Below are 25,984 nucleotides of genomic sequence, written 5' to 3'. Positions count from 1 at the left end.
TTTATTGATGATGAAACACAGAAATTGCTTCGGAATTAAATAGAAATGGCACAATGCTGATTTAAGTACAAGAAGACTGACTCTCCTTACTGTCTATGATATGAACCATTCCTGTGACACTAGTTATAGATTCCGATGCTTCCCTTCAGGTGTACTGTATCCTTTGGACCTTCTTATTGACGATGAAACACAGAAATTGCATCGGAATGAAACACAAAAGGCACAATGCCGACTTTAGTACACGTAGACTGACTCTTCTTACTGTCTATTTTTTGAACCATTACTGTGACACTAGTTATAAATTCCGATGCTTCACTTCAGGTTTACTGTATCCCTCTGACCTTCTTATTGACGATGAAACACAGAAATTGCATCGGAATTAAATACAAAACGCACAATGCCGACTTAAGTAGAAGAAGACTGACTCTTCCTACTGTCTATGTTTTGAACCATTCCTGTGACACTAGTTATAGATTCCGATGCTTCACTTCAGGTTTACTGTATCCCTCTGACCTTCTTATTGACGATGAAACACAGAAATTGCATCGGAATTAAATGCAAAAGGCACAATGCCGACTCATGTACAAGAACACTGACTCTTCCTACTGTCTATTATTTGGACCATTCCTGTGCCACTAGTTATAGATTCCGATGCTTCACTTCAGGGTTACTGTATCCCTCTGACCTTGTTATTGACGATGAAACACAGAAATTGCATCGGAATTAAATAGAATGTGCACAATGCTGACTTAAGTACAAGAAGACTGAGTCTTCTTACTGTTTATGATTTGAACCATTCCTGTGACACTAGTTATAGATTCCGATGCTTCACTTCAGATTTACTGCATCCCTTGGACCTTCTTATTGACGATGAAACACGGAAATGACGTCGGAATTAAATACAAAAGGCACAATGATCGATTAACTACAAGTAGATTGACTCTTCTTAATGTCTATGATTTGAACCAATCCTGTGACACTAGTAATGGATTCTGATGCTTCACTTCAGTTTTACTGTATCCCTATGGCTTTTGTATTGACGATGAAACACAGAAATAGCATCGGAATTAAATACAAAAGGCACAATGCTGACATAAGTACAAGAAGACTGACTCTTCCTACTGTCTATGTTTTGAACCATTCCTGTGACCCTAGTTATAGATTCCGATGCTTCACTTCAGATTTACTGTATCCCTCTGACCTTCTTACTGACGATGAAACACAGAATTTGCATCGGAAGTAAATAGAAAAGGCACAATGCCGACTTAAGTACAAGAAGATTGACTCTTCTTACTGACTATGTTTTGAACCATGCCTGTGACACTAGTTATAGATTCCGATGCTTCACTTCAGGTTTACTGTATCCCTCTGACCTTCTTATTGAGGATGAAACACAGAAATTGCTTCGGAATTAAATACAAAAGGCACAATGCCGACTTAAGAACAAGAAGACTGACTCTTCTTACTGACTATGTTTTGAACCATTTCTGTGACACTAGTTATGGATGCCGATGCTTCACTTCAGGTTTACTCTATCCCTTGGACCCTCTTATTGACGTTGAAACACAGAAATTGCATCGTAATTAAGTAAAAAGGCACAATGCCGAATTAAGTACAAGAAGACTGACTCTTCTTACTGACTATGTTTTGAACCATTCCTGTTACACTAGTTATAGATTCCGATGATTCACTTCAGGTTTACTGTATCCCTCTGCCCTTCTTATTGACGATGAAACACAGAAATTGCATTAGAATTAAATACAAAAGGCACAATGCCGACTTAAGTACAAGAAGACCGAATCTTATCACTGTCTATGTTTTGAACCATTCCTGTGACACTAGTTATAGATTCCGACGCTTCACTTCAGGTTTACTGTATCCCTTGGACCTTCTTATTGACGATGAAACACAGAAATTGCATCGGAATTAAATAGAAAAGGCACAATGGCGACTTAAGTACAAGAAGACTGACCCTTCCTACTGTCTATGTTTTTAACCATTCCTGTGACACTAGTTATAGTTTCCGATGCTTCACTTCAGGTTTACTGTATCCCTCGGACCTTCTTATTGTCGATGAAACACAGAAATTGCATCGGAATTAGATACAAAAAGCACTATGCCGACTTAAGTACTAGAGGACTGTATCTTCTTACTGTCTATGTTTGAAACATTCCTGTGACACTAGTTATAGATTCCGATAATTCACTTCAGGTTTACTATATCCCTTGGGCCTTCTTATTGACGACGAAACACAGAAATTGCATCAGAATTAAATAGAAAAGGCACAATGCCGTCTTAAGTACAAGAAGACTGACTCTTCTTACTGACTATGTTTGAACCATTCCTGTGACACTAGTTATAGATTCCGATGCTTCACTTCAGGTTTACTGTATCCCTTGGCCCTTCTTATTGACGATGAAACACCGAAATTGCATCGGAATTAAATACGAAAGGCACAATGCCGACTTAAGTACAAGAAGACAGACTCTTCTTACTGACTTTGTTTGAACCATTCCTGTGACACCACTTATGGATTCCGATGCTTCCCATCAGGTTTACTGTATCCCTCTGACCTTCTTATTGACTATGAAACACAGAAATTGCATCGGAATTAAATAGAAAAGGCACAATGCCGATTTAAGTAAAAGAAGACTGACTCTTCTTACTGTTTATGATTTGAACCATTCCTGTGACATTAGTTATAGATTCCGATGCTTCACTTCAGGTGTACTGCATCACTTAGACCTTCTTATTGACGATGAAACACAGAAATTACGTCGGAATTAAATACAAAAGGCACAATGCCGATTAATTACAAGTAGACTGACTCTTCTTACTGTCTATGATTTGAACCAATCCTGTGACACTAGTTATGGATTCTGATGCTTCACTTCAGGTTTACTGTATCCCTATCGCTTTCTTATTGACGATGAAACACAGAAATTGCATCGGAATTAAACACAAAAGGCACAATGCCGACTTAAGTACAAGAAGACTAACTCTTCCTACTGTCTATGTTTTGAACCATTCCTGTGACCCTAGTTATAGATTCCGTTGCTTCACTTCAGATTTACTGTATCCCTCTGACCTTCTTATTGACGATGAAACAGAGAATTTGCATCGGAAGTAAATACAAAAGGCACAATGCCGACATAAGTACAAGAAGAATGACTCTTCCTGCTGTCTATGATTTGAACCATTCCGGTGACACTAGTTATAGATTCCGATGCTTCACTTCAGGATTACTGTATCCCTCTGACCTTCTCATTGATGATGAAACACAGAAATTGCATCGGAAATAAATACAAAAGGCACAATGCCGACTTAAGTACAAGAAGACAGACTCTTCCTACTGTCTATGATTTGATCAATTCCTGTGACACCAGTTATACATTCCGATGCTTCATTTCAGGTTTACTGTATCCCTCTGATCTCCGTATTGACGATGAAACACAGAAATTGCTTCGGAATTAAATACAAAAGGCACAATGCCGACTTAAGTACAAGAAGACTAACTCTTCTTACTGACTATGCTTTGAACCATTTCTATGACACTAGTTATGGATTCCGATGCTTCACTTCAGGTTTACTGTATCCCTTGGACTCTCTTATTGACGAAGAAACACAGAAATTGCATCGTAATTAAGTAAAAAGGCACAATGCCGAATTAAGTACAAGAAGACTGACTCTTCTTACTGACTATGTTTTGAACCATTCCTGTTACACTAGTTATAGATTCCGATGCTTCACTTCAGGTTTACTGTATCCCTCTGACCTTCTTATTGACGATGAAACACAGAAATTGCATCGGAATTAAATACAATAGGCACAATGCCGGCTTAAGTACAAGAAGACTGACTCTTCCTACCCTCTATGTTTTGAACCATTCCTTGGACACTAGTTATAGATACCGATGCTTCACTTCAGGTTTACTGTATCCCTCTGACCTTCTTATTGACGATGAAACACAGAAATTGCATCGGAATGAAATACAAAAGGCACAATGCCGACTTAAGTACAAGAAGACTCACTCTTATTACTGTCTATGTTTGAACCATTCCTGTGACACTAGTTATATATTCCGACCCTTCACTTCAGGTTTACTGTATCCCTTGGACCTTCTTATTGACGATGAAACACAGAAATTGCATCGGAATTAAATACAAAAGGCACAATGCCAACTTATGTACAAGAAGACTGACTCATCTTACTGTCTACGTTTTGAACCATTCCTGTGACACTAATTATTGATTCCGATGCTTCACTTCAGGTTTACTGTATCCCTTGGACCTTCTTATTGACGACGAAACACAGAAATTGCATCGGAATTAAATAGAAAAGGCACAATGCGGACTTAAGTACAAGAAGAGTGACTCTTCCTACTGTCTATGTTTTGAACCATTCCTGTGACACTAGTTATAGATTCCGATGCTTCACTTCAGGTTTACTGTATCCCTATGACCTTCTTATTGTCGATGAAACACAGAAATTTCATCGGAATTAGATACAAAAAGCACAATGCCGACTTAAGTACAAGAGGACTGAATCTTCTTACTGTCTATGTTTGAAACATTCCTGTGACACTAGTTATAGATACCGATGCTTCACTTCAGGTTTACTGTATCACTCTGACCTTCTTATTGACGATGAAACACAGAAATTGCTTCGGAATTAAATACAAAAGGCACAATGCCGACTTAAGTACAAGAAGACTGACTCTTCTAACTGACTATGTTTTGAACCATTTCTGTGACACTCGTTATGGATTCCGATGCTTCACTTCAGGTGTACTGCATCCCTTGGACCTTCTTATTGACGATGAAACACGGAAATGACGTCGGAATTAAATACAAAAGGCACAATGATCGATTAACTACAAGTAGATTGACTCTTCTTAATGTCTATGATTTGAACCAATCCTGTGACACTAGTTATGGATTCTGATGCTTCACTTCAGTTTTACTGTATCCCTATGGCTTTCGTATTGACGATGAAACACAGAAATAGCATCGGAATTAAATACAAAAGGCACAATGCCGACATAAGTACAAGAAGACTGACTCTTCCTACTGTCTATGTTTTGAACCATTCCTGTGACCCTAGTTATATATTCCGATGCTTCACTTCAGATTTACTGCATCCCTCTGACCTTCTTACTGACGATGAAACACAGAATTTGCATCGGAAGTAAATAGAAAAGGCACAATGCCGACTTAAGTACAAGAAGATTGACTCTTCTTACTGACTATGATTTGAACCATGCCTGTGACACTAGTTATAGATTCCGATGCTTCACTTCAGGTTTACTGTATCGCTCTGACCTTCTTATTGAGGATGAAACACAGAAATTGCTTCGGAATTAAATACAAAAGGCACAGTGCCGACTTAAGAACAAGAAGACTGACTCTTCTTACTGACTTTGTTTGAACCATTCCTGTGACACCACTTATGGATTCCGATGCTTCCCTTCAGGTTTACTGTATCCCTCTGACCTTCTTATTGACTATGAAACACAGATATTGCATCGGAATTAAATAGAAAAGGCACAATGTTGATTTAAGTAAAAGAAGACTGACTCTTCTTACTGTTTATGATTTGAACCATTCCTGTGACATTAGTTATAGATTCCGATGCTTCACTTCAGGTGTACTGCATCCCTTAGACCTTCTTATTGACGATGAAACACAGAAATTACGTCGGAATTAAATACAAAAGGCACAATGCCGATTAATTACAAGTAGACTGACTCTTCTTACTGTCTATGTTTTGAACCATTTCTGTGACACTAGTTATGGATGCCGATGCTTCACTTCAAGTTTACTCTATCCCTTGGACCCTCTTATTGACGTTGAAACACAGAAATTGCATCGTAATTATGTAAAAAGGCACAATGCCGAATTAAGTACAAGAAGACTGACTCTTCTTACTGACTATGTTTTGAACCATTCTTGTTACACTAGTTATAGATTCCGATGATTCACTTCAGGTTTACTGTATCCCTCTGCCCTTCTTATTGACGATGAAACACAGAAATTGCATTAGAAATAAATACAAAAGGCACAATGCCGACTTAAGTACAAGAAGACCGTCTCTTATCACTGTCTTTGTTTTGAACCATTCCTGTGACACTAGTTATAGATGCCGACGCTTCACTTCAGGTTTACTGTATCCCTTGGACCTTCTTATTGACGATGAAACACAGAAATTGCATCGGAATTAAATACAAAAGGCACAATGCCGACTTAAGTACAAGAAGACTGACTCATCTTACTGTCAATGTTTTGAACCATTCCTGTGACACTAGTTATTGATTCCGATGCTTCACTTCAGGTTTACTGTATCCCTCGGACCTTCTTATTGTCGATGAAACACAGAAATTGCATCGGAATTAGATACAAAAAGCAAAATGCCGCCTTAAGTACTAGAGGACTGAATCTTCTTACTGTCTATGTTTGAAACATTCCTGTGACACTAGTTATAGATTCCGATAATTCACTTCAGGTTGACTATATCCCTTGGACCTTCTTATTGACGACGAAACACAGAAATTGCATCAGAATTAAATAGAAAAGGCACAATGCCGTCTTAAGTACAAGAAGACTGACTCTTCTTACTGACTATGTTTGAACCATTCCTGTGACACTAGTTATAGATTCCGATGCTTCACTTCAGGTTTACTGTATCCCTTGGCCCTTCTTATTGACGATGAAACACCGAAATTGCATCGGAATTAAATACGAAAGGCACAATGCCGACTTAAGTACAAGAAGACAGACTCTTCTTACTGACTTTGTTTGAACCATTCCTGTGACACCACTTATGGATTCCGATGCTTCCCTTCAGGTTTACTGTATCCCTCTGACCTTCTTATTGACTATGAAACACAGAAATTGCATCGGAATTAAATAGAAAAGGCACAATGCCGATTTAAGTAAAAGAAGACTGACTCTTCTTACTGTTTATGATTTGAACCATTCCTGTGACATTAGTTATAGATTCCGATGCTTCACTTCAGGTGTACTGCATCCCTTAGACCTTCTTATTGACGATGAAACACAGAAATTACGTCGGAATTAAATACAAAAGGCACAATGCCGATTAATTACAAGTAGACTGACTCTTCTTAATGTCTATGATTTGAACCAATCCTGTGACACTAGTTATGGATTCTGATGCTTCACTTCAGGTTTACTGTATCCCTATGGCTTTCTTATTGACGATGAAACACAGAAATTGCATCGGAATTAAACACAAAAGGCACAATGCCGACTTAAGTACAAGAAGACTAACTCTTCCTACTGTCTATGATTTGATCAATTCCTGTGACACCAGTTATACATTCCGATGCTTCATTTCAGGTTTACTGTATCCCTCTGATCTTCGTATTGACGATGAAACACAGAAATTGCTTCGGAATTAAATACAAAAGGCACAATGCCGACTTAAGTACAAGAACACTAACTCTTCTTACTGACTATGCTTTGAACCATTTCTATGACACTAGTTATGGATTCCGATGCTTCACTTCAGGTTTACTGTATCCCTTGGACTCTCTTATTGACGAAGAAACACAGAAATTGCATCGTAATTAAGTAAAATGGCACAATGCCGAATTAAGTACAAGAAGACTGACTCTTCTTACTGACTATGCTTTGAACCATTCCTGTTACACTAGTTATAGATTCCGATGCTTCACTTCAGGTTTACTGTATCCCTCTGACCTTCTTATTGACGATGAAACACAGAAATTGCATCGGAATTAAATACAAAAGGCACAATGCCGACTTAAGTACAAGAAGACTGACTCTTCCTACCCTCTATGTTTTGAACCATTCCTTGGACACTAGTTATAGATACCGATGCTTCACTTCAGGTTTACTGTATCCCTCTGACCTTCTTATTGACGATGAAACACAGAAATTGCATCGGAATGAAATACAAAAGGCACAATGCCGACTTAAGTACAAGAAGACTCACTCTTATTACTGTCTATGTTTTGAACCATTCCTGTGACACTAGTTATATATTCCGACGCTTCACTTCAGGTTTAGTGTATCCCTTGGACCTTCTTATTGACGATGAAACACAGAAATTGCATCGGAATTAAATACAAAAGGCACAATGCCGACTTATGTACAAGAAGACTGACTCATCTTACTGTCTACGTTTTGAACCATTCCTGTGACACTAATTATTGATTCCGATGCTTCACTTCAGGTTTACTGTATCCCTTGGACCTTCTTATTGACGACGAAACACAGAAATTGCATCGGAATTAAATAGAAAAGGCACAATGCGGACTTAAGTACAAGAAGAGTGACTCTTCCTGCTGTCTATGTTTTGAACCATTCCTGTGACACTAGTTATAGATTCCGATGCTTCACTTCAGGTTTACTGTATCCCTATGACCTTCTTATTGTCGATGAAACACAGAAATTTCATCGGAATTAGATACAAAAAGCACAATGCCGACTTAAGTACAAGAGGACTGAATCTTCTTACTGTCTATGTTTGAAACATTCCTGTGACACTAGTTATAGATACCGATGCTTCACTTCAGGTTTACTGTATCCCTCTGACCTTCTTATTGACGATGAAACACAGAAATTGCTTCGGAATTAAATGCAAAAGGCACAATGCCGACTTAAGTACAAGAAGACTGACTCTTCTAACTGACTATGTTTTGAACCATTTCTGTGACACTCGTTATGGATTCCGATGCTTCACTTCAGGTTTACTGTATCCCTTGGACCCTCTTATTGACAATGAAACACAGAAATTGCATCGTAATTAAGTAAAAAGGCACAATGCCGAATTAAGTACAGGAAGACTGACTCTACTTACTGACTATGTTTTGAACCATTCCTGTTACACTAGTTATAGATTCTAATGCTTGACTTCAGGTTTACTGTAACCCTCTGACCTTCTTATTGACGATGAATCACAGAAATTGCATCGTAATTAAATACAAAAGGCACAATGCCGACTTAAGTACAAGAAGACTGACTCTTCCTACTCTCTATGTTTTGAACCATTCCTGTGACACTAGTTATAGATACCGATACTTCAATTCAGGTATACTGTATCCCTCTGACCTTCTTATTGACGATGAAACACAGAAATTGCATCGGAATGAAATACAAAAGGCACAATGCCGACTTAAGTACAAGAAGACTGACTCTTCCTACTGTCTATGTTTTGAACCATTCTTGTGACACTAGTTAAAGATTCCGATCCTTCACTTCAGGTTTACTATTTCCCTTGGACGTTCTTATTGACGACGAAACACAGAAACTGCATCGGAATTAAATAGAAAAGGCACAATGCCGACTTAATCACTAGAAGACTGACTCTTCTTACTGACTATGTTTGAACCATTCCTGTGACACTAGTTATAGATTCCGACGCTTCACTTCAGGTTTACTGTATCCCTTGGACGTTCTTATTGACGATGAAACACAGAAATTGCATCGGAGTTAAATAGAAAAGGCACAATGCCGACTTAAGTACAAGAAGACTGACTCATCTTACTGTCTATGTTTTGAACCATTCATGTGACACTAGTTATTGCTTCCGATGCTTCACTTCAGGTTTACTGTATCCCTTGAACCTTCTTATTGACGATGAAACACAGAAATTGCATCGGAATTAAATACAAAAGGCACAATGCCGACTTAAGTACAAGAACAATGACTCGTCCTACTGTCTATGATTTGAACCATTCCTGTGACACTAGTTATAGATTCCGATGCATCACTTCAGGTTTACTGTATACATCTGACCTTTTTATTAACGATGAAACACAGAAATAGCATCGGAATTAAACAGAAAATGCACAATGCCGACTTAAGTACAAGAAGACTGACTCTTCTTACTGTCAATGATTTGAATCAATCCTGTGACACTATTTATACATTCCGATGCTTCACTTCAGGATTACTGTATCCATCTGACCTTCTTATGGACGATGAAACACAGAAATTGCATCGGAATTAAATACAAAAGGCACAATGCCGACTTAAGTACAAGAAGACTGACTCTTCTTACTGTCTATGATTTGAACCGTTCCTGTGACACAAGTTATAGATTCTGATGTTTCACTTCAGGGATACTGTATCCCTTTGACCTTCTTATTGACGATGAAACACAGAAATTGCATTGGAATTAAATACAGAAGGCACAATGTAGACTTAAGTACAAGTAGACTGACTCTTCTTACTGTCTATGCCTTGAACCATTCCTGTGACACTAGTTATACATTCCGATGCTTCACTTCAGGTTCACTGTATCCCTCTGACCTTCTTATTGACGAAGAAACACAGAAATTGCATCGGAATTAAATAGAAAAGGCACAATGCCGAATTAAGTACAAGAAGACCGACTCTTCTTACTGACTATCTTTTGAACCATTCCTGTGACACTAGTTATAGATTCCGATGATTCACATCTAATTTACTGTATCCCTCTGACCTTCTTATTGACGATGAAACACAGTAATTGCATCGGAATTAAATACAAAAGGCACAATGCCGACTTAAGTACAAGAAAACTGACTCCTCTTACTGTCTATGTTTTGAACCATTCCTGTGACACTAGTTATTGATTTCGATGCTTCACTTCAGGTTCACTGTATCCCTTGGACCTTCTTATTGACGACGAAACACAGAAATTGCATCGGAATTAAATAGAAAACACACAATGCCGACTTAAGTACAAGAAGACTGACTCTTCTTACTGACTATGTTTTGAACCATTCCTGTTACACTAGTTATAGATTCCGATGCCTCACTTCAGATTTACTGTATCCCTTGGACCTTCTTATTGACGATGAAACACAGAAATTGCATCGGAATTAAATACAAAATGAACAATGTCGACTTATGTACAAGAAGACTGTTTCGTCCTACTGTCTATGCTTTGAACCATTCCTGTGACACTAGTTATAGATTCCGATGCATCACTTCAGATTTACTGTTTCCATCTGACCCTCTTATTGACGATGAAACACAGAAATAGCATCGGAATTAAACAGAAAAGGCACAAAGCCGACATAAGTACAAGAAGACTGACTCTTCCTACTGTCTATGTTTTGAATCAATCCTGTGACACTAGTTATACATTCCGATGCTTCACTTCAGGATTACTGTATCCATCTGACCTTCTTATGGACGATGAAATACAGAAATTGCATCGGAATTAAATACAAAAGGCACAATGCCGACTTAAGTACAAGAAGACTGACTCTTCTTTCTGTCTATGATTTGAACCATTCCTGTGACACAAGTTATAGATTCTGATGCTTCATTTCAGGGGTACTGTATCCCTTGGACCTTCTTATTGACGATGAAACACAGAAATTACGTCGGAATTTAATACAAAAGGCACAATGCCGATTAATTACAAGTAGACTGACTCTTCTTACTGTCTATGATTTGAACCAATCCTGTGACACTAGTTATGGATTCTGATGCTTCACTTCAGGTTTACTGTATCCCTTGGACCCTCTTATTGACAATGAAACACAGAAATTGCATCGTAATTAAGTAAAAAGGCACAATGCCGAATTAAGTACAGGAAGACTGACTCTACTTACTGACTATGTTTTGAACCATTCCTGTTACACTAGTTATAGATTCTAATGCTTGAATGCTTGACTTCAGGTTTACTGTAACCCTCTGACCTTCTTATTTACGATGAATCACAGAAATTGCATCGGAATTAAATACAAAAGGCACAATGCCGACTTAAGTACAAGAAGACTGACTCTTCCTACTCTCTATGTTTTGAACCATTCCTGTGACACTAGTTATAGATACCGATACTTCAATTCAGGTTTACTGTATCCCTCTGACCCTCTTATTGACGATGAAACACAGAAATTGCATCGGAATGAAATACAAAAGGCACAATGCCGACTTAAGTACAAGAAGACTGACTCTTCCTACTGTCTATGTTTTGAACCATTCCTGTGACACTAGTTATAGATTCCGATCCTTCACTTCAGATTTACTATTTCCCTTGGACGTTCTTATTGACGACGAAACACAGAAACTGCATCGGAATTAAATAGAAAAGGCACAATGCCGACTTAAGTACTAGAAGACTGACTCTTCTTACTGACTATGTTTGAACCATTCCTGTGACACTAGTTATAGATTCCGACGCTTCACTTCAGGTTTACTGTATCCCTTGGACGCTCTTATTGACGATGAAACACAGAAATTGCATCGGAGTTAAATAGAAAAGGCACAATGCCGACTTAAGTACAAGAAGACTGACTCATCTTACTGTCTATGTTTTGAACCATTCATGTGACACTAGTTATTGCTTCCGATGCTTCACTTCAGGTTTACTGTATCCCTTGGACCTTCTTATTGACGATGAAACAAAGAAATTGCATCGGAATTAAATGGAAAAGGCACAATGCCGACTTAAGTGCAAGAAGACTGAGTCTTCTTACTGACTATGTTTTGAACCATTCCTGTGACACCACTTATAGATTCCGATGCCTCACTTCAGGTTTACTGTATCCCTTGAACCTTCTTATTGACGATGAAACACAGAAATTGCATCGGAATTAAATACAAAAGGCACAATGCCGACTTAAGTACAAGAACACTGACTCGTCCTACTGTCTATGATTTGAACCATTCCTGTGACACTAGTTATAGATTCCGATGCATCACTTCAGGTTTACTGTATCCATCTGACCTTCTTATTAACGATGAAATACAGAAATAGCATCGGAATTAAACAGAAAATGCACAATGCCGACTTAAGTACAAGAAGACTGTCTCTTCTTACTGTCTATGATTTGAATCAATCCTGTGACACTAATTATACATTCCGATGCTTCACTTCAGGATTACTGTATCCATCTGACCTTCTTATGGACGATGAAACACAGAAATTGCATCGGAATTAAATACAAAAGGCACAATGCCGACTTAAGTACAAGAAGACTGACTCTTCTTACTGTCTATGATTTGAACCGTTCCTGTGACACAAGTTATAGATTCTGATGTTTCACTTCAGGGATACTGTATCCCTTTGACCTTCTTATTGACGATGAAACACAGAAATTGCATTGGAATTAAATACAGAAGGCACAATGTAGACTTAAGTACAAGTAGACTGACTCCTCTTACTCTCTATGTTTTGAACCATTCCTGTGACACTAGTTATTGATTTCGATGCTTCACTTCAGGTTCACTGTATCCCTTGGACCTTCTTATTGACGACGAAACACAGAAATTGCATCGGAATTAAATAGAAAACACACAATGCCGACTTAAGTACAAGAAGACTGACTCTTCTTACTGACTATGTTTTGAACCATTCCTGTTACACTAGCTATAGATTCCGATGCCTCACTTCAGATTTACTGTATCCCTTGGACCTTCTTATTGACGATGAAACACAGTAATTGCATCGGAATTAAATACAAAATGAACAATGTCGACTTATGTACAAGAAGACTGTTTCGTCCTACTGTCTATGCTTTGAACCATTCCTGTGACACTAGTTATAGATTCCGATGCATCACTTCAGGTTTACTGTTTCCATCTGACCTTCTTATTGACGATGAAACACAGAAATAGCATCGGAATTAAACAGAAAAGGCACAAAGCCGACATAAGTACAAGAAGACTGACTCTTCCTACTGTCAATGATTTGAATCAATCCTGTGACACTAGTTATACATTCCGATGCTTCACTTCAGGATTACTGTATCTATCTGACCTTCTTATGGACCATGAAATACAGAAATTGCATCGGAATTAAATACAAAAGGCACAATGCCGACTTAAGTACAAGAAGACTGACTCTTCTTTCTGTCTATGATTTGAACCATTCCTGTGACACAAGTTATAGATTCTGATGCTTCATTTCAGGGGTACTGTATCCCTTGGACCTTCTTATTGACGATGAAACACAGAAATTACGTCGGAATTAAATACAAAAGGCACAATGCCGATTAATTACAAGTAGACTGACTCTTCTTACTGTCTATGATTTGAACCAATCCTGTGACACTAGTTATGGATTCTGATGCTTCACTTCAGGTTTACTGTATCCCTATGGCTTTCTTATTGACGATGAAACACAGAAATTGCATCGGAATTAAACACAAAAGGCACAATGCCGACTTAAGTACAAGAAGACTAACTCTTCCTACTGTCTATGTTTTGAACCATTCCTGTGACCCTAGTTATAGATTCCGTTGCTTCACTTCAGATTTACTGTATCCCTCTGACCTTCTTATTGACGATGAAACACAGAATTTGCATCGGAAGTAAATACAAAAGGCACAATGCCGACATAAGTACAAGAAGAATGACTCTTCCTGCTGTCTATGTTTTGAACCATTCCGGTGACACTAGTTATAGATTCCGATGCTTCACTTCAGGTTTACTGTATCCCTCTGACCTTCTTATTGATGATGAAACACAGAAATTGCATCGGAAATAAATACAAGAGGCACAATGCCGACTTAAGTACAAGAAGACTGACTCTTCCTACTGTCTATGATTTGATCAATTCCTGTGACACCAGTTATACATTCCGATGCTTCATTTCAGGTTTACTGTATCCCTCTGATCTTCGTATTGACGATGAAACACAGAAATGGCTTCGGAATTAAATACAAAAGGCACAATGCCGACTTAAGTACAAGAAGACTAACTCTTCTTACTGACTATGCTTTGAACCATTTCTATGACACTAGTTATTGATTCCGATGCTTCACTTCAGGTTTACTGTATCCCTCGGACCTTCTTATTGTCGATGAAACACAGAAATTGCATCGGAATTAGATACAAAAAGCAAAATGCCGCCTTAAGTACTAGAGGACTGAATCTTCTTACTGTCTATGTTTGAAACATTCCTGTGACACTAGTTATAGATTCCGATAATTCACTTCAGGTTGACTATATCCCTTGGACCTTCTTATTGACGACGAAACACAGAAATTGCATCAGAATTAAATAGAAAAGGCACAATGCCGTCTTAAGTACAAGAAGACTGACTCTTCTTACTGACTATGTTTGAACCATTCCTGTGACACTAGTTATAGATTCCGATGCTTCACTTCAGGTTTACTGTATCCCTTGGCCCTTCTTATTGACGATGAAACACCGAAATTGCATCGGAATTAAATACGAAAGGCACAATGCCGACTTAAGTACAAGAAGACAGACTCTTCTTACTGACTTTGTTTGAACCATTCCTGTGACACCACTTATGGATTCCGATGCTTCCCTTCAGGTTTACTGTATCCCTCTGACCTTCTTATTGACTATGAAACACAGAAATTGCATCGGAATTAAATAGAAAAGGCACAATGCCGATTTAAGTAAAAGAAGACTGACTCTTCTTACTGTTTATGATTTGAACCATTCCTGTGACATTAGTTATAGATTCCGATGCTTCACTTCAGGTGTACTGCATCCCTTAGACCTTCTTATTGACGATGAAACACAGAAATTACGTCGGAATTAAATACAAAAGGCACAATGCCGATTAATTACAAGTAGACTGACTCTTCTTAATGTCTATGATTTGAACCAATCCTGTGACACTAGTTATGGATTCTGATGCTTCACTTCAGGTTTACTGTATCCCTATGGCTTTCTTATTGACGATGAAACACAGAAATTGCATCGGAATTAAACACAAAAGGCACAATGCAGACTTAAGTACAAGAAGACTAACTCTTCCTACTGTCTATGATTTGATCAATTCCTGTGACACCAGTTATACATTCCGATGCTTCATTTCAGGTTTACTGTATCCCTCTGATCTTCGTATTGACGATGAAACACAGAAATTGCTTCGGAATTAAATACAAAAGGCACAATGCCGACTTAAGTACAAGAACACTAACTCTTCTTACTGACTATGCTTTGAACCATTTCTATGACACTAGTTATGGATTCCGATGCTTCACTTCAGGTTTACTGTATCCCTTGGACTCTCTTATTGACGAAGAAACACAGAAATTGCATCGTAATTAAGTAAAATGGCACAATGCCGAATTAAGTACAAGAAGACTGACTCTTCTTACTGACTATGTTTTGAACCATTCCTGTTACACTAGTTATAGATTCCGATGCTTCACTTCAGGTTTACTGTATCCCTCTGACCTTCTTATTGACGATGAAACACAGAAATTGCATCGGAATTAAATACAAAAGGCACAATGCCGACTTAAGTACAAGAAGACTGACTCTTCCTACCCTCTATGTTTTGAACCATTCCTTGGACACTAGTTATAGATACCGATGCTTCACTTCAGGTTTACTGTATCCCTCTGACCTTCTTATTGACGATGAAACACAGAAATTGCATCGGAATGAAATACAAAAGGCACAATGCCGACTTAAGTACAAGAAGACTCACTCTTATTACTGTCTATGTTTTGAACCATTCCTGTGACACTAGTTATATATTCCGACGCTTCACTTCAGGTTTAGTGTATCCCTTGGACCTTCTTATTGACGATGAAACACAGAAATTGCATCGGAATTAAATACAAAAGGCACAATGCCGACTTATGTACAAGAAGACTGACTCATCTTACTGTCTACGTTTTGAACCATTCCTGTGACACTAATTATTGATTCCGATGCTTCACTTCAGGTTTACTGTATCCCTTGGACCTTCTTATTGACGACGAAACACAGAAATTGCATCGGAATTAAATAGAAAAGGCACAATGCGGACTTAAGTACAAGAAGAGTGACTCTTCCTGCTGTCTATGTTTTGAACCATTCCTGTGACACTAGTTATAGATTCCGATGCTTCACTTCAGGTTTACTGTATCCCTATGACCTTCTTATTGTCGATGAAACACAGAAATTTCATCGGAATTAGATACAAAAAGCACAATGCCGACTTAAGTACAAGAGGACTGAATCTTCTTACTGTCTATGTTTGAAACATTCCTGTGACACTAGTTATAGATACCGATGCTTCACTTCAGGTTTACTGTATCCCTCTGACCTTCTTATTGACGATGAAACACAGAAATTGCTTCGGAATTAAATACAAAAGGCACAATGCCGACTTAAGTACAAGAAGACTGACTCTTCTAACTGACTATGTTTTGAACCATTTCTGTGACACTCGTTATGGATTCCGATGCTTCACTTCAGGTTTACTGTATCCCTTGGACCCTCTTATTGACAATGAAACACAGAAATTGCATCGTAATTAAGTAAAAAGGCACAATGCCGAATTAAGTACAGGAAGACTGACTCTACTTACTGACTATGTTTTGAACCATTCCTGTTACACTAGTTATAGATTCTAATGCTTGACTTCAGGTTTACTGTAACCCTCTGACCTTCTTATTGACGATGAATCACAGAAATTGCATCGTAATTAAATACAAAAGGCACAATGCCGACTTAAGTACAAGAAGACTGACTCTTCCTACTCTCTATGTTTTGAACCATTCCTGTGACACTAGTTATAGATACCGATACTTCAATTCAGGTATACTGTATCCCTCTGACCTTCTTATTGACGATGAAACACAGAAATTGCATCGGAATGAAATACAAAAGGCACAATGCCGACTTAAGTACAAGAAGACTGACTCTTCCTACTGTCTATGTTTTGAACCATTCTTGTGACACTAGTTATAGATTCCGATCCTTCACTTCAGGTTTACTATTTCCCTTGGACGTTCTTATTGACGACGAAACACAGAAACTGCATCGGAATTAAATAGAAAAGGCACAATGCCGACTTAATCACTAGAAGACTGACTCTTCTTACTGACTATGTTTGAACCATTCCTGTGACACTAGTTATAGATTCCGACGCTTCACTTCAGGTTTACTGTATCCCTTGGACGTTCTTATTGACGATGAAACACAGAAATTGCATCGGAGTTAAATAGAAAAGGCACAATGCCGACTTAAGTACAAGAAGACTGACTCATCTTACTGTCTATGTTTTGAACCATTCATGTGACACTAGTTATTGCTTCCGATGCTTCACTTCAGGTTTACTGTATCCCTTGGACCTTCTTATTGACGATGAAACAAAGAAATTGCATCGGAATTAAATGGAAAAGGCACAATGCCGACTTAAGTGCAAGAAGACTGAGTCTTCTTACTGACTATGTTTTGAACCATTCCTGTGACACCACTTATAGATTCCGATGCCTCACTTCAGGTTTACTGTATCCCTTGAACCTTCTTATTGACGATGAAACACAGAAATTGCATCGGAATTAAATACAAAAGGCACAATGCCGACTTAAGTACAAGAACACTGACTCGTCCTACTGTCTATGATTTGAACCATTCCTGTGACACTAGTTATAGATTCCGATGCATCACTTCAGGTTTACTGTATACATCTGACCTTTTTATTAACGATGAAACACAGAAATAGCATCGGAATTAAACAGAAAATGCACAATGCCGACTTAAGTACAAGAAGACTGACTCTTCTTACTGTCAATGATTTGAATCAATCCTGTGACACTAATTATACATTCCGATGCTTCACTTCAGGATTACTGTATCCATCTGACCTTCTTATGGACGATGAAACACAGAAATTGCATCGGAATTAAATACAAAAGGCACAATGCCGACTTAAGTACAAGAAGACTGACTCTTCTTACTGTCTATGATTTGAACCGTTCCTGTGACACAAGTTATAGATTCTGATGTTTCACTTCAGGGATACTGTATCCCTTTGACCTTCTTATTGACGATGAAACACAGAAATTGCATTGGAATTAAATACAGAAGGCACAATGTAGACTTAAGTACAAGTAGACTGACTCTTCTTACTGTCTATGCCTTGAACCATTCCTGTGACACTAGTTATACATTCCGATGCTTCACTTCAGGTTCACTGTATCCCTCTGACCTTCTTATTGACGAAGAAACACAGAAATTGCATCGGAATTAAATAGAAAAGGCAGAATGCCGAATTAAGTACAAGAAGACCGACTCTTCTTACTGACTATCTTTTGAACCATTCCTGTGACACTAGTTATAGATTCCGATGATTCACATCTAATTTACTGTATCCCTCTGACCTTCTTATTGACGATGAAACACAGTAATTGCATCGGAATTAAATACAAAAGGCACAATGCCGACTTAAGTACAAGAAAACTGACTCCTCTTACTGTCTATGTTTTGAACCATTCCTGTGACACTAGTTATTGATTTCGATGCTTCACTTCAGGTTCACTGTATCCCTTGGACCTTCTTATTGACGACGAAACACAGAAATTGCATCGGAATTAAATAGAAAACACACAATGCCGACTTAAGTACAAGAAGACTGACTCTTCTTACTGACTATGTTTTGAACCATTCCTGTTACACTAGTTATAGATTCCGATGCCTCACTTCAGATTTACTGTATCCCTTGGACCTTCTTATTGACGATGAAACACAGAAATTGCATCGGAATTAAATACAAAATGAACAATGTCGACTTATGTACAAGAAGACTGTTTCGTCCTACTGTCTATGCTTTGAACCATTCCTGTGACACTAGTTATAGATTCCGATGCATCACTTCAGATTTACTGTTTCCATCTGACCCTCTTATTGACGATGAAACACAGAAATAGCATCGGAATTAAACAGAAAAGGCACAAAGCCGACATAAGTACAAGAAGACTGACTCTTCCTACTGTCTATGTTTTGAATCAATCCTGTGACACTAGTTATACATTCCGATGCTTCACTTCAGGATTACTGTATCCATCTGACCTTCTTATGGACGATGAAATACAGAAATTGCATCGGAATTAAATACAAAAGGCACAATGCCGACTTAAGTACAAGAAGACTGACTCTTCTTTCTGTCTATGATTTGAACCATTCCTGTGACACAAGTTATAGATTCTGATGCTTCATTTCAGGGGTACTGTATCAGTTGGACCTTCTTATTGACGATGAAACACAGAAATTACGTCGGAATTTAATACAAAAGGCACAATGCCGATTAATTACAAGTAGACTGACTCTTCTTACTGTCTATGATTTGAACCAATCCTGTGACACTAGTTATGGATTCTGATGCTTCACTTCAGGTTTACTGTATCCCTTGGACCCTCTTATTGACAATGAAACACAGAAATTGCATCGTAATTAAGTAAAAAGGCACAATGCCGAATTAAGTACAGGAAGACTGACTCTACTTACTGACTATGTTTTGAACCATTCCTGTTACACTAGTTATAGATTCTAATGCTTGACTTCAGGTTTACTGTAACCCTCTGACCTTCTTATTGACGATGAATCACAGAAATTGCATCGGAATTAAATACAAAAGGCACAATGCCGACTTAAGTACAAGAAGACTGACTCTTCCTACTCTCTATGTTTTGAACCATTCCTGTGACACTAGTTATAGATACCGATACTTCAATTCAGGTTTACTGTATCCCTCTGACCTTCTTATTGACGATGAAACACAGAAATTGCATCGGAATGAAATACAAAAGGCACAATGCCGACTTAAGTACAAGAAGACTGACTCTTCCTACTGTCTATGTTTTGAACCATTCCTGTGACACTAGTTATAGATTCCGATCCTTCACTTCAGATTTACTATTTCCCTTGGACGTTCTTATTGACGACGAAACACAGAAACTGCATCGGAATTAAATAGAAAAGGCACAATGCCGACTTAAGTACTAGAAGACTGACTCTTCTTACTGACTATGTTTGAACCATTCCTGTGACACTAGTTATAGATTCCGACGCTTCACTTCAGGTTTACTGTATCCCTTGGACGTTCTTATTGACGATGAAACACAGAAATTGCATCGGAGTTAAATAGAAAAGGCACAATGCCGACTTAAGTACAAGAAGACTGACTCATCTTACTGTCTATGTTTTGAACCATTCATGTGACACTAGTTATTGCTTCCGATGCTTCACTTCAGGTTTACTGTATCCCTTGGACCTTCTTATTGACGATGAAACAAAGAAATTGCATCGGAATTAAATGGAAAAGGCACAATGCCGACTTAAGTGCAAGAAGACTGAGTCTTCTTACTGACTATGTTTTGAACCATTCCTGTGACACCACTTATAGATTCCGATGCCTCACTTCAGGTTTACTGTATCCCTTGAACCTTCTTATTGACGATGAAACACAGAAATTGCATCGGAATTAAATACAAAAGGCACAATGCCGACTTAAGTACAAGAACACTGACTCGTCCTACTGTCTATGATTTGAACCATTCCTGTGACACTAGTTATAGATTCCGATGCATCACTTCAGGTTTACTGTATCCATCTGACCTTCTTATTAACGATGAAATACAGAAATAGCATCGGAATTAAACAGAAAATGCACAATGCCGACTTAAGTACAAGAAGACTGTCTCTTCTTACTGTCTATGATTTGAATCAATCCTGTGACACTAATTATACATTCCGATGCTTCACTTCAGGATTACTGTATCCATCTGACCTTCTTATGGACGATGAAACACAGAAATTGCATCGGAATTAAATACAAAAGGCACAATGCCGACTTAAGTACAAGAAGACTGACTCTTCTTACTGTCTATGATTTGAACCGTTCCTGTGACACAAGTTATAGTTTCTGATGTTTCACTTCAGGGATACTGTATCCCTTTGACCTTCTTATTGACGATGAAACACAGAAATTGCATTGGAATTAAATACAGAAGGCACAATGTAGACTTAAGTACAAGTAGACTGACTCCTCTTACTCTCTATGTTTTGAACCATTCCTGTGACACTAGTTATTGATTTCGATGCTTCACTTCAGGTTCACTGTATCCCTTGGGCCTTCTTATTGACGACGAAACACAGAAATTGCATCGGAATTAAATAGAAAACACACAATGCCGACTTAAGTACAAGAAGACTGACTCTTCTTACTGACTATGTTTTGAACCATTCCTGTTACACTAGCTATAGATTCCGATGCCTCACTTCAGATTTACTGTATCCCTTGGACCTTCTTATTGACGATGAAACACAGTAATTGCATCGGAATTAAATACAAAATGAACAATGTCGACTTATGTACAAGAAGACTGTTTCGTCCTACTGTCTATGCTTTGAACCATTCCTGTGACACTAGTTATAGATTCCGATGCATCACTTCAGGTTTACTGTTTCCATCTGACCTTCTTATTGACGATGAAACACAGAAATAGCATCGGAATTAAACAGAAAAGGCACAAAGCCGACATAAGTACAAGAAGACTGACTCTTCCTACTGTCAATGATTTGAATCAATCCTGTGACACTAGTTATACATTCCGATGCTTCACTTCAGGATTACTGTATCTATCTGACCTTCTTATGGACGATGAAATACAGAAATTGCATCGGAATTAAATACAAAAGGCACAATGCCGACTTAAGTACAAGAAGACTGACTCTTCTTTCTGTCTATGATTTGAACCATTCCTGTGACACAAGTTATAGATTCTGATGCTTCATTTCAGGGGTACTGTATCCCTTGGACCTTCTTATTGACGATGAAACACAGAAATTACGTCGGAATTAAATACAAAAGGCACAATGCCGATTAATTACAAGTAGACTGACTCTTCTTACTGTCTATGATTTGAACCAATCCTGTGACACTAGTTATGGATTCTGATGCTTCACTTCAGGTTTACTGTATCCCTATGGCTTTCTTATTGACGATGAAACACAGAAATTGCATCGGAATTAAACACAAAAGGCACAATGCCGACTTAAGTACAAGAAGACTAACTCTTCCTACTGTCTATGTTTTGAACCATTCCTGTGACCCTAGTTATAGATTCCGTTGCTTCACTTCAGATTTACTGTATCCCTCTGACCTTCTTATTGACGATGAAACACAGAATTTGCATCGGAAGTAAATACAAAAGGCACAATGCCGACATAAGTACAAGAAGAATGACTCTTCCTGCTGTCCATGTTTTGAACCATTCCGGTGACACTAGTTATAGATTCCGATGCTTCACTTCAGGTTTACTGTATCCCTCTGACCTTCTTATTGATGATGAAACACAGAAATTGCATCGGAAATAAATACAAGAGGCACAATGCCGACTTAAGTACAAGAAGACTGACTCTTCCTACTGTCTATGATTTGATCAATTCCTGTGACACCAGTTATACATTCCGATGCTTCATTTCAGGTTTACTGTATCCCTCTGATCTTCGTATTGACGATGAAACACAGAAATGGCTTCGGAATTAAATACAAAAGGCACAATGCCGACTTAAGTACAAGAAGACTAACTCTTCTTACTGACTATGCTTTGAACCATTTCTATGACACTAGTTATGGATTCCGATGCTTCACTTCAGGTTTGCTGTATCCCTTGGACTCTCTTATTGACAATGAAACACAGAAATTGCATCGTAATTAAGTAAAAAGGCACAATGCCGAATTAAGTACAGGAAGACTGACTCTACTTACTGACTATGTTTTGAACCATTCCTGTTACACTAGTTATCGATTCTAATGCTTGACTTCAGGTTTACTGTAACCCTCTGACCTTCTTATTGACGATGAATCACAGAAATTGCATCGGAATTAAATACAAAAGGCACAATGCCGACTTAAGTACAAGAAGACTGACTCTTCCTACTCTCTATGTTTTGAACCATTCCTGTGACACTAGTTATAGATACCGATACTTCAATTCAGGTTTACTGTATCCCTCTGACCTTCTTATTGACGATGAAACACAGAAATTGCATCGGAATGAAATACAAAAGGCACAATGCCGACTTAAGTACAAGAAGACTGACTCTTCCTACTGTCTATGTTTTGAACCATTCCTGTGACACTAGTTATAGATTCCGATCCTTCACTTCAGATTTACTATTTCCCTTGGACGTTCTTATTGACGACGAAACACAGAAACTGCATCGGAATTAAATAGAAAAGGCACAATGCCGACTTAAGTACTAGAAGACTGACTCTTCTTACTGACTATGTTTGAACCATTCCTGTGACACTAGTTATAGATTCCGACGCTTCACTTCAGGTTTACTGTATCCCTTGGACGTACTTATTGACGATGAAACACAGAAATTGCATCGGAGTTAAATAGAAAAGGCACAATGCCGACTTAAGTACAAGAAGACTGACTCATCTTACTGTCTATGTTTTGAACCATTCATGTGACACTAGTTATTGCTTCCGATGCTTCACTTCAGGTTTACTGTATCCCTTGGACCTTCTTATTGACGATGAAACAAAGAAATTGCATCGGAATTAAATGGAAAAGGCACAATGCCGACTTAAGTGCAAGAAGACTGAGTCTTCTTACTGACTATGTTTTGAACCATTCCTGTGACACCACTTATAGATTCCGATGCCTCACTTCAGGTTTACTGTCTCCCTTGAACCTTCTTATTGACGATGAAACACAGAAATTGCATCGGAATTAAATACAAAAGGCACAATGCCGACTTAAGTACAAGAAGACTGACTCTTCCTACCCTCTATGTTTTGAACCATTCCTTGGACACTAGTTATAGATACCGATGCTTCACTTCAGGTTTACTGTATCCCTCTGACCTTCTTATTGACGATGAAACACAGAAATTGCATCGGAATGAAATACAAAAGGCACAATGCCGACTTAAGTACAAGAAGACTCACTCTTATTACTGTTTATGTTTTGAACCATTCCTGTGACACTAGTTATATATTCCGACGCTTCACTTCAGGTTTACTGTATCCCTTGGACCTTCTTATTGACGATGAAACACAGAAATTGCATCGGAATTAAATACAAAAGGCACAATGAAGACTTATGTACAAGAAGACTGACTCATCTTACTGTCTACGTTTTGAACCATTCCTGTGACACTAATTATTGATTCCGATGCTTCACTTCAGGATTACTGTATCCCTTGGACCTTCTTATTGACGACGAAACACAGAAATTGCATCGGAATTAAATAGAAAAGGCACAATGCGGACTTAAGTACAAGAAGAGTGACTCTTCCTACTGTCTATGTTTTGAACCATTCCTGTGACACTAGTTATAGATTCCGATGCTTCACTTCAGGTTTACTGTATACCTATGACCTTCTTATTGTCGATGAAACACAGAAATTTCATCGGAATTAGATACAAAAAGCACAATGCCGACTTAAGTACAAGAGGACTGAATCTTCTTACTGTCTATGTTTGAAACATTCCTGTGACACTAGTTATAGATACCGATGCTTCACTTCAGGTTTACTGTATCCCTCTGACCTTCTTATTGACGATGAAACACAGAAATTGCTTCGGAATTAAATACAAAAGGCACAATGCCGACTTAAGTACAAGAAGACTGACTCTTCTAACTGACTATGTTTTGAACCATTTCTGTGACACTCGTTATGGATTCCGATGCTTCACTTCAGGTGTACTGCATCCCTTGGACCTTCTTATTGACGATGAAACACGGAAATGACGTCGGAATTAAATACAAAAGGCACAATGATCGATTAACTACAAGTAGATTGACTCTTCTTAATGTCTATGATTTGAACCAATCCTGTGACACTAGTTATGGATTCTGATGCTTCACTTCAGTTTTACTGTATCCCTATGGCTTTCGTATTGACAATGAAACACAGAAATAGCATCGGAATTAAATACAAAAGGCACAATGCCGACATAAGTACAAGAAGACTGACTCTTCCTACTGTCTATGTTTTGAACCATTCCTGTGACCCTAGTTATAGATTCCGATGCTTCACTTCAGATTTACTGTATCCCTCTGACCTTCTTACTGACGATGAAACACAGAATTTGCATCGGAAGTAAATAGAAAAGGCACAATGCCGACTTAAGTACAAGAAGATTGATTCTTCTTACTGACTATGTTTTGAACCATGCCTGTGACACTAGTTATAGATTCCGATGCTTCACTTCAGGTTTACTGTATCCCTCTGACCTTCTTATTGAGGATGAAACACAGAAATTGCTTCGGAATTAACTA

Source organism: Schistocerca serialis, chromosome 12, assembly GCF_023864345.2.
Source record: "Schistocerca serialis cubense isolate TAMUIC-IGC-003099 chromosome 12, iqSchSeri2.2, whole genome shotgun sequence".
Classification (NCBI taxonomy): domain Eukaryota; kingdom Metazoa; phylum Arthropoda; class Insecta; order Orthoptera; family Acrididae; genus Schistocerca; species Schistocerca serialis.
This window is presented reverse-complemented; position numbering follows the sequence as displayed.